Below are 18,319 nucleotides of genomic sequence, written 5' to 3'. Positions count from 1 at the left end.
GCACATGGTATACAGAGCCTTCTTCTTCCACAAACCCTAGCTAATCCATCTCCATCAAGTGCGCAGCCATGTCTTCCTCCTCCGCCTCCTTCCAGTCGCCGCTCAGCGGTGGAGTCCCAGAGAAGCTCTCCCGCACCAACTACGTTCTGTGGCGGACCCAGATCACGCCGCAGCTCCGGGGCGCCGGCGTCTTCCACTACGTCGACGGCACGGCGACTGAGCCGACCAAGGTCCTCACCAGCAAGGACGCCGCCGGCAAGGAGACCACCGGGCCGAATCCCCTTCATCCACTTTGGGTGAGGGAGGACCAGCAGGTCCTCGGACACCTGCTCCAAAACCTCTCCAAGGAGGTGCTCGTCACGGTGACCATGATCACCACGGCGCGCGAACTCTGGGTGGCACTGGCAAACATGTTCTCGTCATAGTCACTCAGCCGCGTCAACAACATCCGTACAGCGCTGATCAATGCGCAGAAGGGAAATCAATCGATGGCCTACTTCTTCGCCGCCATGAGAGGCCTCGCCGATGAACTCGCCGCGGCGGGCAAACCCATCCAAGATGACGAGCTCATGTCCTACATCATCCACGGGCTGGACCAAGACTATCAGCCCCTTGTCTCTGCACTGGACGCACGCGTCACCCCGGTAACTCTTGATGAACTTTTTGCCATGCTCTGTAACTTTGATCAACGCATGGCGCAGTACCAAGCTCCGGTGGTGGTTTCAAGTCGTCGGCCAACTCCGCGTTCAGAGGCCGCGGTGGTGGCCCTCGCTCACGCCCATCTCCCCGTGGCAAGGGGAGGTTCGGCTCCGGTGGTGGCGGCTACTCCAACAACTCGCGTGGCAGCGGCCGCTCGGGAAACTCCAAAGGGCGTCACGGTGGTGGCAGTGGTGGCTCCAACAGATCCCGTCCGGACTTGCCCCGCTGCCAAATCTGTGGCAAGCCAGGACACACGGCGAAGGATTGTTGGTACCGCTACGAAGAGGATGATGGTGACTCCTCGCAAGATGAAGAGAAAATTGCAGCGGCGGCCGATGGCTCCTATGGAGTTGACACAAACTGGTACGTTGACAGCGGCGCCACCAACCACATCACCAACGAGCTCGAGAAAGTAACCATGAAGAAGAAATACCGTGGCAAGGATCAAATTCATACAGCCAGTGGTGAAGGTATGAGTATACGTCACATTGGCCATTCAATTTTTAATACCGTACCCCTAGTCGTAAAATTCATCTCAAAAGAATCTTGCATGTTCCTAGTGCCCATAAAAATCTTCTCTCTGTTCATAGAATTGCCATTGACAATCATGTTTTTCTCGAGTTTCATCCTTATTTCTTTTTGATCAAGGATCAGGCAACGAGGAAAATTCTCTATCGAGGTAGATGTGTTCGAGGGCTCTACCCGATGATTCCGGAGTTTAGAAGATTCAATAAACAAGCTTGTGGTGCTATCAAGCTTTCGTCCACACGATGGCACGATCGTTTAGGACATGCCTCTTTCTCTTTAGTTGAAAAATTACTTAGGAAAAATAAGCTCCCGTTTGTTGGTGAGCGAAACATTGAAACTATTTGTAATTCATGTCAGTGTGCTAAAAGTCGTCAATTACCCTACCCTATCTCTACTAGTGTCTCCACCAAACCTTTGCAATTGATCTTCTCTGATGTGTGGGGACCTGCCCCCTCCTCTGTTGGTAGACACACATATTATGTGAGTTTCATCGATGACTATAGCAAATTTTCATGGATCTATCTCCTCAAGAGAAGATCGGATGTGTTCCAAGTTTTTCACAACTTTCAAGCACTTGTTGAAAGAAAGTTTGACAGTAAGATTCTCGCTGTCCAGTCTGATTGGGGAGGGGAATACGAGAAACTAAATTCCTTCTTTCAAAGCATAGGCATATCTCATCATGTATCATGTCCGCACGCTCACCAACAAAACGGGCACTACAAGAAATATGTCAACTTGTGACCTTAACTATTGGTCACTGAAAGGTCATGATTTTTCATTTGCGACCTTTTTGTGACCAAAAAGAGAAGGTCAAAAGCTGGCGGTCGTTAACTGACTATAGCGACCTTCTCTATGAGAAGGTCGTGGACGTTTACGACCAAAATATTCCTATTGTGGCGTTTTGGTCACTAGCAACCTCCCCAGGCCACGTAGGCATCAAGCATGGCATGCTGATGTGGCACAAGATTCAGCCCGGTCCAGTTCGGTTTTCTACATGGGCCTAGCCCAACAATTCAGCCTATTTGTGTTTTTTTTGTCTGTCAATTTTTGGTTGGGTTCATGGGCCAAGCCCAATATTGCAGCCTTTTTATTGTTGGGTTGTGGCCTTTCTGTCTAAACGAATTTAGTTTTTCTTTTTTTTCCAAAAGAAGGGTCCACTAGTCAGATGGGTCCCAGTTGTCATCATCAGTTGGTTGTAGCCTTTTCAGGCGCAGTACACAGGAATACAATTTTGCACATATATATTGTTGAGAAATTTTCATAAGTTTGCTGTCAAAGCAGCATGTACACAGGAATACAATTTTGCTATCAAAGCAACATTTCAAACGTACATCTTCATGACATCGTACATAAAAACCAGCAATAAAAAGATTACAATATGCCATTTGTCTCAGATCTTGCATGCGCAGCATCTCACATTCATGTACAGGAGAGGAGGAGGGGCTTGAGTTGTCCTGAAGGACACAGAAAGTAGAGGCATTATTTTGGACAATAAGCTCCAAGACAACATTGTAGGCTATTAACATAAAATAAGTTATTATCAGGTTAAGCCTCCTTAGTTTAGTGATCATCATGAGATAGATAGTAGTACATTTGTTATACAGAGCAGCAACAATGAAAATAACAGAAAATTAAAATATAAGTGTGGCAGCGCCTAGAACATTTGCTAGAAAGAACATGCTTCCACCTTGTTTTAACAGAACTTTTAAACTTAATAGTAATGTGCATCCATGGCATCATCAGTCTTAACCAAACCAGAGCAAGTAAAGGAGCCAATAGTCCACATTCAGGTCATGTTATCATATCAGGTATTGCATAAAGACATGATTCACACTTTCACAGATGTGGTAGACAGAGATGCGGAAGCCTTTCTAAATTGGCGCAGCTCCAATTAAATTAAGCTTAGAGGAAGGCAATAAGCGAACAGTCTTAAGATGTAGTACCAAACAACAATGAACACTAATGGGAAACATCAACCTCTCTTTTGTTTGCGAATGGGAGATATCAACCTCAGTTTGCAGCAAGACATAGTACACAGTTATCTCTTTTCTATGAAGACATGCACATTTTGATAGCCAAATGAGATAGATAGCAGTACATACGCCAGCAAAAGTGTGCACATGTGGTCTACTGAATTCAAGTAAAAAATGTATTCCAGACTTGAAAAGAAGAAGGGATTGCTAGGTGTCAGTGGAACTGATTAAAATTAAGTGCATTCTGCCCCTGATAATGTGTGGTCGGTTATGAAAACTGCTGCACATACCCCTGTTCCATCCTTTGTGTTGTAGTCAGTCCCATAAACCGTCAGCCACTAGAACTACCAATCACTTGAACCCAAACTAAAAATAGAAGAACTACATGGGAAGTTATTTATGCTGTAATTTTACTAACATGGGAAGTTATTTAGTGAATAGAACCCGGAGCAGAGGAGACAACGATGCACATGATGAACATCAACCAATTTAACAGCAGTGTGGCTCAAAGGTAGTATGAGAGTAGTGGACCATTACCTTCTTCTCTTCTTGGCCAGATTTGATGAACATCCTCCAAATAGGGAAGGAAGCAAACAGAACACAAGACTTAGGAACACATTCGTAGCAACAAACAGGGTTGGCAACGGCAATTCAGAATAATTTGGTTTGTGATATACCTTAGGAAGGTCTTAGCGGTAGGATTGCCCATCTCAAACTTGAGATTGTTTAGTATATCCCTCTCCATCTTAATAGCTGCACGTGCCCACAAGAACCCAGATCAGCATTCTAGCTAGGGTCGACCAATTGCAAGATCTCACAAATGAACTAAGCAAGCAAGAGAAGAACACACACCTCCTGCTTCATGTAGGTGTTGTCGGTGATGTAGCAGAAGTCCTCCACATTTGGGGGGCTGATCTCCTCGTACTTACTGGATCCACACAACGGATCTGAAGTCAGGCTCATATCTTGATTTAACTGAACACTCGGCACAGAAATGAGGATAAAACGGGGGCTTACGAGGCAATGAGCATGGCAGAGACGCCGAGGAGCTGCAGCTTCTGACGGTTGAGGGAGTTGGACGAGAGGAAGCGGTCGATGTAGGAGACGGTGAGGTAGAGCGTGTCGGAGACGAGCTTGTACTCCTCGGCGACCTTGACGAGGATGCCGCGCATATTGGGGGTGACGTCCACCTGCACCCTCTCGATGTAATCCGCCGCCGGCCGCCGTCTCGCATGGACCTGTAACGCAGTCACGCAGCTCATCAGAACCTTGCGACGAACGAGGAAATTGATTAAACCGATGTGACCGAGGAAGAACGGCGCGTACCTCCATGGATCGGAGGTAGGAGTAGATGTCGGACGCGTACGGAGCGCAGAGCTGCGGGTCGCCGGTCTCGTCGACCGCGTCCGTCACCGGCTTGGACTCAGGGAGGGATAGGGTGGCGGATCTGGCCGCAGAAACCTAGTGGATGGATGGATCCCGGAGCAGAGGAGAGCAGGTGGGATGGCTACACTAGCTTCTACGGGATTAGAGGATGGGATCCGCGCCGTGATCCGGACGGGAGCAGGATGGGATCTACACGAGGCCGTCGTCGGGGTTTGTGGCGTGGTGGAGGCGGCCGTGAGGAGGGGAGGAGGAGATGGCGAGGGAGGGAGGGCGCCGCCGCCGGTGAGGGGATGGTAGGGTTAGAGAGGGGTGGCGGCGTTGATTTGGATCGGGGAGAGAGAGGGAGGCGGCGGGCGGGCGGAAGGAAGGGAGGAGAGGTTAGTGGATCTGGGTAGGGTTAGGTGCGGTGGGTTTCCTCAGATGGATGGATGGATGGATGGATGGATGGTGGGATTGCTAGCAATGGATGGTAGGATGTCTGCCAGGTCATCGATCCGTGTGACAGGTGGTTCCCCCAATCAGAGTCTAGCTTATGTAATTGTGTTGTTTCTCCATTGTTTCTTTTATATTTTTTAGACTCTTATTTCGGGTAAACACTCAATATATTAGCTTCATGTTGTATGTTTAAATGACCCAATATTGTGTTCATATGTGTATCTTAGGATTTCAAACAATGATGATATTTTGGTCTTCATTTGCATTGCACACAAAAATCATTTTCCATTTTTCGAGTGTCCAACATGTTTTTTAAGGACCTGTCATATATTTGTTGCAAAATTAGACCACACCATTTTTAAAAAATACTATGACATATTTAATGCACAATTGACCAAATGGTTGGGTGTCAAAAGTTTCGATCCACCTCTCGTGAAAAAGACAAATTTTCATTAATTTAGTTGGAAGTGTGTCAAATTTGAACTGCAGCTACCTCGTAGTTTGCTCTTTATTTTTTTAAATCATTTCTAGGTACAAAAGTATATATTTAATCAGAGAAACACCAAAAGCATTCCAAGATTCAACCACTAACTAGGAATGGTCAAGCCCGCTGTTTTGACCGCATTTTGAAACGGGCATAAAAAATTAAAAAAAATCAAAAAATTGGAAAACCTTCGCATTGTGTCATTATATGTGACTAAGTTTCCAAGAAAAATAATAAACTTGTAATACGGAAATTATTTTTAAAAAGTGTTCTAAAAAATGAGCTATCATGTGTGAAGATTCATGGCTTTCAAGCCAAATGATCAATCTTATGGCCACATTCATGGCATAGTTTGTTCAAATGATCTCATATTGTGCACAAGGGTGCATCTTGGAATTCCAAACAAATTTGCCTAAGGGAGTTTTCACTTTCATTGCACAAAAGAGCCATTTTCCATTTTTCGAGTGCCCCAAATGAGGTTTTTTTGTGAAGGACCTACCAAATGATTCTTGCAAAATTGGACCAAATCATTTTTCTAAAATACTAGGCCATATTTAATGCACAATTTACCAAATGGTTGGGTGTAAAAAGTTTTGATCCACCTCTCGGGAAAAAGAGAAATTCCCGCCGATTCAGCTGGAAGCGGGTCAAATTTGAACTGTAGCTCCCTCGTAGTTTGCTATTTATTTTTTCCAAAAATCATTTCTAGGTACATAAGTATCTATTTAATTAGAGAAACACCAAAAAAATTCCAAGATTCAACCACTAGCTAGGAACGGTCATTCCCGCCGTTTTGACCGCATTTGGAAACGGGCATAAAAAATTCAAAAAAATCAAAAAATTGGGAAACCTTCGCTTGTGTCATTATATGTGGCCAAGTTCCCAGGAAAAATAACAAACTTGTAATACGGCAATTATTTTAAAAAAGTGTTCTCAGAAACGAGCTATCAAGTGTGAAGTTCATGGCTTTCAAGCCAAATGATCAATCTTATGGCCACATTGATGGCATAGTTTGTTCAAATGATCTCATATTGTGCACAAGGGTGCATCTTGGAATTCCAAACAATGTTTCCTAAGGAAGATTTCATTTTCTTTGCACGGAAAATTCATTTTTCATTTTCCGAGTGCCCAAAAGGAGGTTTTTTTTGTGAAGGAACTACCAAATAATTGTTGCAAAAATGGACCAAATCAATTTTATAAAATACTAGGCCATATATAATGCACAATTGACAAAATGGTTGGATGAAAAAGAGTTTTGATCCACCTCTGGTGAAAAAGATAAATTGCCGTCGATTCAGGTGGAAACGGGTCAAATTTGTACTGTAGTTGCCTTGTAGTTTGCTCTTTATTTTTTCCAAAAATAATTTCTAGGTAAATAAGTATCTATTTAATCATAGAAACACCAAAAAAATTCCAAGATTCAACCACTAGCTAGGAACGGTCAAGCCCGCCGTTTTGACCGCATTTTGAAACGAGCATAAAAAATTCAAAACAAATAAAAAAATTGGAAAACCTTCACATTGTTTCATTATATGTGACCAAGTTTCCAGGAAAAATAATAAACTTGTAATACGGTAATTATTTTAAAAAAGTGTTCTCATAAATGAGCTATCATGCGTGAAGATTAATGGCTTTCAAGCCAAATGATCAATCTTATGGCCGCATTCATGGCATAGTTTGTTCAAATGATCTCATATTGTGCACAAGGGTACATCTTGGAATTCCAAACAATGTTGCCTAAGGAAGTTTTCATTTTCTTTACACGGAAAATTCCTTTTTCATTTTTTGAGTGCCCAAAAGGAGGTTTTTTTGTGAAGGAACTACCAAATAATTGTTGCAAAAATGGACCAAATCAATTTTATAAAATACTAGGCCATATATAATGCACAATTGAAAAAATGGTTGGGTGAAAAAAGTTTTGATCCACCTCTGGTGAAAAAGACAAATTGTCGTCGATTCAGCTGGAAGCAGGTCAAACTTGAACTGCAGCTGCCTCATAGTTTGCTCTTTATTTTTTCCAAAAATAATTTCTAGGTAAGTATCTATTTAATCAGAAATACATGGTTTGATGGCGAGACATCGAGGTTTGGACGGTGCCCGAGGGCCCCAACTCTAGAGCGCGTAAGCTCGCATGCTCGCCGCGTGGTCACCGCGTGACCGTGGCGTTGACATGTGTTCTGGGCGGCCTAGGCATGTCTAGTGGGTTGGGCACTCCCCAGGTAGGTGCTAGGAAGAAAATCACAACATAAGATTCTCACGAGGAGACCGATCGATGCTCAAACATGAATAAGCAGCCAAGTGTTTGATTTGCGGTACGGGAAATGCACATGGCTAATGGGCGTGAGTTTTGGCTGAGGATGATCAGTTACTAAGAAGACCGTCTTCACAAATTTTTACCTCAAAAGGAGGAGCCTAGGTGGTATTTGCTTTACAAAGTACCACACTGGACATAAATACTAATGTTGAAGCTGGGCTCAAAATAATGAATGGATTGAGCTGGCATTTGGTGGAGGATGGTTATTTGGGCATAGGAAAGCGCTGTAGAAAATGGATACCATTTGGACATGCCAAAGTGGTACTTCCTTCACAAAGTGCAGCTCTGAACAGAATAGGAAAATGAATATTTTCGAATTATTTTTGAACTAGGCAAGGAATGTTTTTGACATATTTGATGAATATATGATCCAAAACATTTATGAGAATTTTTTGGGAATTTTTGGAATAACAGAAATATAGGTTGCTTCACAACCTAGGGCAAAAACTGCCACATGGACATGACACATAGGCAAAACTGATGAGATGGCGCCTAGTCATCACAACCCACCACAATCTACAAGGCTATGACCATCTATATTGGTCATTAACAACTAGAAATAAGGCAGCGGGCTAGCACTGTTTGCTTTGTGACCATTTCGTGTAAGGAAATTACGACCTTTCTGACCAAAATGGTCGCAATGGTTTAGGGTTTGGAGCCCCCCGAACAGCTTTTGACCAATTGGTCTGAAATGGTCATAGATCTGTGACCAATTCTTCCAGGGTCACTGACAGAAGGTCACTAGTTGACATATTTCTTGTAGTGGGGTCGGCCGAACGCAAGCATAGGCACATTGTCGAGGTTGGCTTGGCCCTCCTAGCCGGAGCATCAATGCCCCTCAAGTTCTGGGATGAGGCTCTTCTGACAGCTGTTCATATTATCAACATGTTACCTAGTCGTGTTATCAACACCCATGGAACGCCTCCTCCACACAAAACCAGATTACACCTCTCTCCGTGTCTTTGGCTGTGCTTGTTGGCCAAATCTTCGGCCTTACAACAAACGCAAACTCATGTTTAGATCAAAACAGTGTGCTTTCCTTGCTTATAGTGCCCAACACAAAGGTGTCAAGTGTCTTGACATCTCCACTGGTAGGGTTTACATCTCTCGCGATGTTGTTTTTGATGAGACCAAGTTCCCCTTTGCGGATCTCCACCCTAACGCCGGCGCACTCCTCCACAAAGAAATTTTGCTCCTACCTTCTCATCTTTCTGGCTATGATCAAGGGGGTATTACAAATTGTGATGATCATATGACTAACCCTACTAATAGTCTCCATGAGCTTTGTGATGATGCAGAAAACAGCGGTGCAAAAATCGCAGAACATGGTGAAGAAAATGGACCAACAGGTCCTTATTTCATGTGTCCCAGTCCAGGGGACAGATCCTCCTCGGGATCGGAGCAAGCGCTGCAGCGCGTAGCCAATCTTCCCTGGGATCTGCGCCTGGCAGCGAATCTGCCGCGCCAGTCCCGACAGACGCAGGCGGGCGCACAGACGTCTCAGGCGGGCGTGCAGACGAGTCCACGTCAGCCACGCGGCAAAGCCTGGCGGGCCGCAACGCCTCCTCTCACGCGCGCGAACCATCGCCCGATAGATGGCAGGCCGGCTCTGGCTTGGGCCGGGTCCAGCAAGACGGCCAACTGCGCGTTTACAAGCGGCGCGCCACGACTGGTTCGGCGGATGCGGGGGCAGGCCCTGTCAGTCCGGGTCCAGGAGGCAATCATTGGGCCATGATGATGCGCCCCGGCTCAGATCCGCTATGGCAAATCATCGCTTGCACCGCATGCCACGGCCGCAGAAAATCCGACCCCGGCATCGACTGCTCACGCTGCAGATTCTGGAGCCCTGCATGGATCTTCCTCGGGATCAGGTCAGGATCGGCCCGATCCAGACCCTGGATCCTCTGTGCCGGAGTGTTCTGTAGAGGCTCCTGTTGCTATCCCACGCCGAACACGACTTCAACAAGGGGTAATTAAATCTATTGATTATAAGCATGTTACAAAATATGGGCTAGTATGTTCAACAGGTGAGCCAGGAGAACCCAATACTCTTGAAGATGCTTTGGGTGATGCACGTTGGAGAAAAGCAATGAATGATGAAATCATGGCACTTAGGAAAAACAGAACATGGCATTTGGTTCCTCCACAACAAGGTAAAAATCTTATCGACTGTAAGTGGGTCTTTAGGATAAAGAGGAAAGCTGATGGAACCATTGACCGTTATAAAGCCAGACTCGTTGCAAAGGGCTTTAAACAACGGTATGGTATTGACTATGAGGACACGTTTAGTCCAGTTGTGAAAGCTGCTACTATTCGTCTTGTTTTGTCTATTGCTGTGTCCAGGGGATGGAGTTTACGTCAGCTAGATGTTCAGAACGCGTTCCTCCAAGGTGTTCTGGAAGAAGAGGTTTACATGAAACAACCACCTGGGTTTGTAAATGCACATGCACCACTTCATGTGTGCAAACTTGACAAGGCATTGTATGGACTGAAACAGGCCCCAAGAGCATGGTATTCTCGTCTCAATAAAAAGATGCAAGCACTTGGCTTTGTTCCTTCAAAGTCTGACACCTTGTTATTTATCTATAACAATTCAAGTACATCCATATTTGTTCTCATATATGTTGATGATATAATTGTGACAAGTTCATCTAATGAAGCAATAACAACACTGTTGAAGGATTTGAGTGCAGAATTTGCCCTCAAAGATCTAGGAGATCTACATTATTTTCTTGGTATTGAGGTCAAGCAACACAAGGATGGTCTTCACCTCTCTCAAGAAAAGTATGCAACATACTTAGTAAAAAAGGCTGGTTTGCAAAGTTGTAAGCCTGCACCCACTCCTTTATCTAGTACAGAAAAATTGTCTCTTACTGAAGGAGAGCTCCTGAGTTCAGAAAATGGTACAAAATACAGGAGCCTGGTAGGTGCACTTCAGCACTTAACACTGACAAGACCAAACATTTCTTTTGCTGTTAACAAAGTATGTCAGTTTCTCCATGCACCTACCACTGTTCACATGACTGCTGCAAAACGTATAGTGAGATATGTGAAAAATACATTGAGCATTGGTCTAAATTTTAGCAAGTCATCCTCTACACTTATCAGTGCCTTCTCTGACTCAGATTGGGCTGGATGTCTAGATGACAGACGATCAACTGGTGGCTTTGCAGTATTTTTTGGACCTAACTTGATATCTTGGAGTGCAAGGAAGCAAGCTACAGTTTCAAGATCCAGTACAGAAGCAGAATACAAAGCATAGGCCAATGCAACAGCAGAGATCATATGGGTGCAATCAATTTTAAAGGAACTAGGTATGAAAAGCACTAGAGCTCCATGTTTATGGTGTGACAATCTAGGTGCTACCTATTTGTCAGCAAATCCAGTTTTTCATGCTAGGACTAAACACATTGAGATAGATTTTCACTTTGTTCGAGAAAGAGTTGCAAATAAACTCTTGGACATTCGGTTTATTCACTCTCAAGACCAGGTTGCGGATGGTTTCACCAAGGCTCTACCCACAAGAAGCTTTGAAGACTTCAAACATAATCTCAACTTGATGAAGTTGTGATTAAGGGAGGGTGTCAAACATGATGATTCGGTTGCAGGCGTGTACAAGGCGTATACATGAAGGAAGATCAACACAGCCAGAGGAGTAGTTAGTTAGCTAAAATCCTTTGTATCTTTATCTCCTCTTATCTCTAGTTTTCTTCCTTTGCAAGATGTATCTGTTTCAACAACCTGTATGCGTATTGGGCTCGCAACCCTTCTATTTAACATGCAACACGTCGGCCAGGAAGGCTAAGACATTTACTGCAAGTCGCACAATATCATTGAAAGATCCTTTCACACACGAATTTAACGGTGTGCTTTGTGTAAGTTGCATGTCATATGTTATTGCTCTAATATTTGGTCAAAGTTAGCCTCGAAAAACGCATTAGGCCCTATATAGATGGAAGGAGGGAGTAGACACATTGACAGTTGGCGTACTGTCTCCTTTGTTTTCAGTTGTTAAACTAATTGATCTTAGTTGAAGTGTAGACAGTGCCACTCGGTGAGTCCTGAATGTCTGATTACCTAGACCTCTCTTATGCCATTGATTCATTGTCCTAATTTAGCATGGTTTTCCAGTTATTAATATAAGGAAACCTCTCCATTTCAAGCATCATTTAGAAAGCATGGCTTCGGAGAATCAGATTTTAGTTCGCCATTGTTCCTCATCATGTATATTGAAAATGTTTAACCGTGCGCATATTTCCATGGGGAGGGCGGAGGCTAGCGATGAAGGTGACTCGGTCTGCCACCACAGAACACCACTCTAGGCCACAAATTTGTCAACTCCATCTCGGCATTATGCATCCACGGTTGCAGTACTAACCCATATTAATATTCTCTTGACGTTGTTGTTATTAGGTTATATGTTGATGTTTCCCTGTAGTTTTCACTTCACTTACTGAGATTTTAGTTGTGTGATCAAAACGACAGTTCAAGGATTAATGTTTATAGTTTGTTGCCAAGTAATTTCCCCTGGTGGGCACATTTCTAAATATAGTTTGGCTGATGAATTTGCATGTTGTACAGCTTATCTTGCAGAGAATATTCTGTTTTGTTTCTTCATCTCATCATTTGGCCAGCCAAATGTTTGTGTTTGTATCCACTGTCCATTGTATTTCTAAAACGATATTGCTAAGGCATGCATCGAATTACCATGATCCACCTGTTATTTGGAGCCCACTAGCTTAAGTAGCCTGTAACTCAGATATCTAGATGTCTCTTCTACCTGACCTTTGTGTATCTCATTCAGTACGTTTTTGTCAGAGCAAGTGTATGTTCAGGACCTGCAACAGTCATGGTCATATGCTATATGTGTATTCTATGCATATATATGCAGCTGCATACACTTAATATGTGTAGTCATGTGCTATATGTCTATTTTTTTAAGAGAAAATGAGTAGTTTATGACAATGCCACTAGACTCCTGTGGAACTCTGACTTTGCCATTGGTTTATCGCTATTTATAAAAATACCATTGGTATATTAGTTTTTTTTTCTATTTACAGTCATTACTGTGGAGTCAAAGTACTTCGGCTGGGCTAGGCTATGTTTTGATTAGAAACCGGCTAGGGTCTTTACTCTGTTTTGTATTCTCCTGAACTAATATTTGTACTGGGTATGCTCTGGCTGAAACATGCAGCTGATTTGCTTATTCAAGACCATTGGTTCATCCATGAATGTAAATAAATCATGATGTGATTTGTCTGCATTCATATGACCATTGTTGGTCCGTTTACCCCTTGCTTAATGACACAAAAAACTCCCTTTTAGTACCACGTTGCCTAGCTTAACACATGAAAAAAATGAGTTGTACCTAAAAAACAGTAAAAGGATATAGCCTAGCTTGACATGTATATACAATACATATATGGATCGACTCTTTTATGTGTCCCTCTGTCTAGAAGGGTAGAAGAGCTCACCAATGTTACTTCTAACATCGATGTTACTTCTAATTATTCAATTGATCAATTGAGTCATTCAAAATTTTATCGCCTTCAATTTTCATCACATCAAATAATAGATACTACTCTGAAACGTATAAACCACTTTCCCTTAGATAAAAGAAATAATTTTTATATGGTATGCAACAACATATACCGTTGCGTACAAACGTGGCGCGGCGTGCCGCCGCGCGGGTTTGGCTAGTATAGTCTAGTGCGGAGTACTTCTTGCTCCAACAAACAGGCAGCATCAGCCATTGGTAGCGTCTCCCTCCGTCCTCTGCTCAGTAGGGAGATGAAGTCGCTGGAGCAGAGCAGTCTGCATTTTCTTATTCTTTCAGACATCCACTTGCCATACAATTCTTAGTTCAGACATGATCCGTACAATTCTGGATAAATGATTGACAACATTGATTGCTTTGTCCATTCGGAAACCAAAAAATAAATAAACTCTGGAAAATGTAGGAACATATAACATTGTCAACAACATATAAATAGATGATCCTGTAACTGTAACTGAATGGAGGATCATGATAAAGTTCTATGAAATTCAGACAGGTCAAAGTCGTCCAGGACCAAATATATGACAACATACACTCTTACATGGTGAGCCTTCTTACGGCAGAACAAACTCATTTACCTTTAGCAAAAGTACGGAGGAAAAACTTGTTGGTAGAACTTCATCATATTCACGAGACGGAGTCCATAGCCATAGCGGTCTGTCTGGCACACCCAGTCCCTATTCCATAACTTCATCATCTTGAGGAGATAGTCCATATCCCATCTTCAGGAGACAGAGTCCAATTCATCATTAGAAAGTAGAACTGATAACACAGGTTCCTGATAGTCCAAACTAGAGCAACTACTACAAGAGCCGTCAAATTTCTAACATTCCCCAGAAAACTTCAGAAATCCAAATAGAAAAATCATTGGAAGAAGCACAAAACAACCTGAATGTTCTTAGTCACACTCCACAAATATTCAGAAACAGGGTGCAAAAGGAGTTAGTGGTCCACTGTTTCTGAAGCACATAGATTTGGGTCTAATTCCACAAGGGGAAATATAATTAAATCTACTTAAACATGCTTCACTTTACAGCTCAACTACATACATCATTGAAAGAAATAGGACCGATCTGAATATTCAGTGTGCAGCTTAACCACACTCCACAAATATTCAGCTTCCATATCACTTGTCACTTGAATAGATTTATTTAACTCTCCTAACTTTACCTCGGTTTTTATAGCCACACTAACAGGAGGGCACTAGAAGAATTGAAGACAATTGGTTTGTGTAAAATTACCTGCGAGCCATCTTCCATCCGCTGATCTTCTTAAACTGCCACTTCTTCCATCCTCTTCTTAAAACTTGCCATGGTAGTGCTTATACCATTTTCACATGCAAAATCATTTTGGACAATCAGTGTTATCTATATCTTCTGTCCCATGATCATCATCATTAGTTGAGTTCGAAGCTTGCCTGCTGGAGATCCCTTGATGATGATGCTGCTAATTCTGTCTGTCTCTTGAGCTGTAGCGCTTTCCTCTGCTTTTGCTCTGTTTTCTCAACTCTGAATACTTTCCTGTAGCTTAAGGTTTCAGGCGTCAGGTCAACTTGAGAACAGACAGAGATGTTGCCTCCTCAAACTACGGCATACCATTTCAAAACAGTTGACTGAAGATCATCTTAGACACCATCACAATGTGTTAAGTGTCCCAGCTCACAAGAAATGCAGCTAACTGAGTACAGACCACAAAATAGACAATGGTGCTATACATAGTTATCCTGAACCTTGGCAATGAAGACTGAACAGAAAGGCCTATATCCGAACGTTCTTATAGCAACCAAAATGCGAAGCATGTAAATGCAGCAGGAAAGAAATACATCAGGACAGGTGCATTTGAATAGTGCAGAAAAACCTTGCCATATCTTTGGTTATTTTCTCCTCAATACAGAAGACATGATTGAAATGAGTTGAGGGACAAGGGATTCAGACTTCAGAAGGACTCCGGGGTGGATGTCTCAGGTATGATATTCAGGGGTACGGTGGAGATGTTAGTGAAGATACAATCCATCACTAAAGGCATGAGAAGGAAGAGCCGTAATAAGGGATCATGAATCTGGGCCATTCAATCCTGAGAAGATCTTTGTTGCTGTCTTACTGGATCGGAGAGCCCGCTCAAAAGCAGTAGCGATATCTACGTCTGCGAAATTGTTGGTTCTCCATCCCCCATTCTCTCTTAGCTACAGGATATCTATACATGGGAGGCAATTCGAACTATTTACAGTAGTTGTGATGGTAGTGTCACCACGGATTTGTGGTCAGGACTCCAGACTCACTGGGTGCACTGCATGCTTGTGAGTCTTGTGACACATTGCAACTGTTCGTGTAACATGAAATCCACGCAACCGTTTCGAGAAGATATTCGATCATATTCATCTGAGTGAATACGAAATGATACTCATGTGCTTCTTGTATAGTTGAGGTCCGTGGCCCACCTTTGTACATCATATATACGTGCCTATGCACGAAGAGCAATACATCGTGCAATCATAATCTTACAGCTTCTGGTGCCATGTTGCTAGTCGTGTAGGTGGCAGTGGCATGGCCGGTAGCCCTGGATTGTTGGTGGTGATGGTGTGCGGTGCATCGGCTTGTGCTCGCCTTCTTCGTCTTGTTGTGGCTTGATTGGAGGCTCTGCCGTGGGTGCTTTTGGTATGGCTGGTCTTTTTCCCGAGGTCTGGAGGGGCTGGTGTGGCTTCTTGAAGGCGTCTTCATAGAGCTCGCCCACACATCTCCGGGCTGTGTGCATGTTGGCGGTGGAGTTCGAGTTAGCCGATGTCGGCACGTTCGTGGGGTTTTTGCACGATTGTCTAGGAATCAATCGTTTGGTCAGGGTTTTTTTTTTGCACGGTTGTCCCTTAATCAATCGTGTAGTCAGTTTTTTTTGCACGGTTGTACCTTAATCAATCGTGTGGTGTGTGGTTTTGTGCCTTGTTTTCCTTATAAACTGTGCCACTCTGTACTGTTTTTGGGTCTGGTTTTTCCTTATAAACAGGACCAATTCTCTTCTTCTTTAATGCAATGTGGGAACTCCTCACCCTCTGACGAGGTTCCTTCAGAAGAGCAGTTCACCTCCTGGCTCTCTTCTTGGAAATCCCCAAATTCTTGTTGTTCTGATCCTATATCTGTGACTTAAAACTCTAGTTCTAGCGTGAATCAATAGATCCTTGTGAGGTTCATGTCAGTGCTTTCTTCACTAAGTTACATACATCCGATCTGTTGTGGGTATGCTTGATTGGAATGGATTAGTGTGTCCAGCAAGCAGCACTGAATTGCTCCCTTTGTTTGTCCAGCTCCAGCTTGGTACGTGGTGTTCAGGATCGATCATGCTGGGCGGTTTGCGATAAAATGGTTGTTTGTGCCTGGCCGTGCATCAACAAAGATTTGTAAACCTTGCGTGGTTTGGTGTGTGTGTGATTGATTGATGAACCATATGCAAACTGAGCTTGATTTGTGTTTGGTTGATGGCACAAGAAGTATTATTACTGTCATTAATGCTTTGTTAATTATACGGTACTCCAATTTGCAATTGTGCTGAAGATTTTTTTTTTTTTTTGCAGGGAATTGTGCTGAAGAGTTTGAGCGGATGTATAATCTTGTGGTGCTGCCATCTTACTAGTATTACCGATATACGTACTCCCTCTGTTCCATAATATGATGCATATAGATTTTCTTTTAGAGAAAAACCTCACAAAGTTTGATCAAGTTTATAAAGAAAAATATTTACATATAAAATGGCAAACATATAACATTAGATTCATCATAAGATATTTTTTTTAGAAAAGGAGGACGACCCCCGGCCTCTGCATCTGGACGATGCACACGGCCATTTTATTAATTATTGACACAAGACCGTACAGAGTCATACAACAATATGTCTAAAGCCACCAAACTAAGCAACAACTGTCGCTATCCCTATCCAGTTGATGTAGGGGCGCTGAAAGTCTGGGCCTCATACCAAACAGACCACGCAGCCAAACCTAACCATCTAAAGACTTGAGGTCCCACCCAGGACGCCTGCCGGGTATGGGCACCCACCAGTCCGGCGTGCTTCTCAACCAGGACCCCTGCCGGGTACGAGGCCGCCGCAGCCACCTGCCACGAACCCATCTTCAGAGTTGTACTGCTGCATCAACCTTGGCCGGTCCAACTGCCGCCGACGCCACCATGACGCCAGGCAGCGTCACCCTCCTGCGCGAGTCCATCTCCGCTCATCAGGCGCCGAGTCTCCACTGCGCCACGCCGTCGAGATCCGCCGTCATCAATGGAGCAGATGAAACACCGCTCCTCCTCTTGTCCCCTCCAACCAGCACTCGCTCCAAAACGATGCCCCCAGGAGGGAGAACGGTACCGATAGCACCGTCATCGTCCGATCCGGTAGACCCAGATCTAGGGTTTCCCCCGGAACTTCCCGATCAGGTTGATGAGACCTGCAACGACGATACCTCCAGAAGGAAACGACGTCTGAGACGCCGCCATCGTCCGCCAAGACCGCAGTCTGGCGCGATTTTCACCGGAAGCCACGTCCTCCCGATCTCGTGGCTGGCTGGAACCGAGCGGAACCTCGCCACGAAGACGTATGTTGCCGTCGGTACTCCGGCGGAGATCCGGAATCTCCTCACCGGTCCCTCCACGCGCCGCCGGTCGGCGGAAGGCCTCCCCGCGACAGATCCAAAGGGGGCGTTGGATCCGCAGTAGCCGTCGTCACCATCACGAGCAGGACAGCCCATCTCGCCGGATGGGGCGCTGCCACCGCTGCCGTCCATGCATGGCCGCCGCTCCACCGTGACCCCGGCGATGGTGCTCCGGCCCCCGCCGCTCATCCCGGATTCTCCGTCCAGGCCGCCGCTGTTGGATCTCATGAGAAGGGCCGCCCCCGCCGCCTCAGATGCGATCCGTCGCAACCACCCGCCCAGGAGCTTTGTCACCGGGCCCGCCGCC

General features: G+C 44.4%; 1 pseudogene; it reads left to right on the top strand.

Annotated features, from left to right (window-relative positions):
* The first annotated feature begins 548 nt into the window (after positions 1-548).
* On the top strand, positions 549-687 carry LOC119290355 (annotated as a pseudogene).
* The last annotated feature ends 17,632 nt before the right edge of the window (positions 688-18,319 follow it).

Source organism: Triticum dicoccoides, chromosome 4A, assembly GCF_002162155.2.
Source record: "Triticum dicoccoides isolate Atlit2015 ecotype Zavitan chromosome 4A, WEW_v2.0, whole genome shotgun sequence".
Lineage (NCBI taxonomy): Eukaryota > Viridiplantae > Streptophyta > Magnoliopsida > Poales > Poaceae > Triticum > Triticum dicoccoides.
Note: the sequence above shows the minus strand (reverse complement) of the source record. Positions and strands in the feature narration are given on the sequence as shown.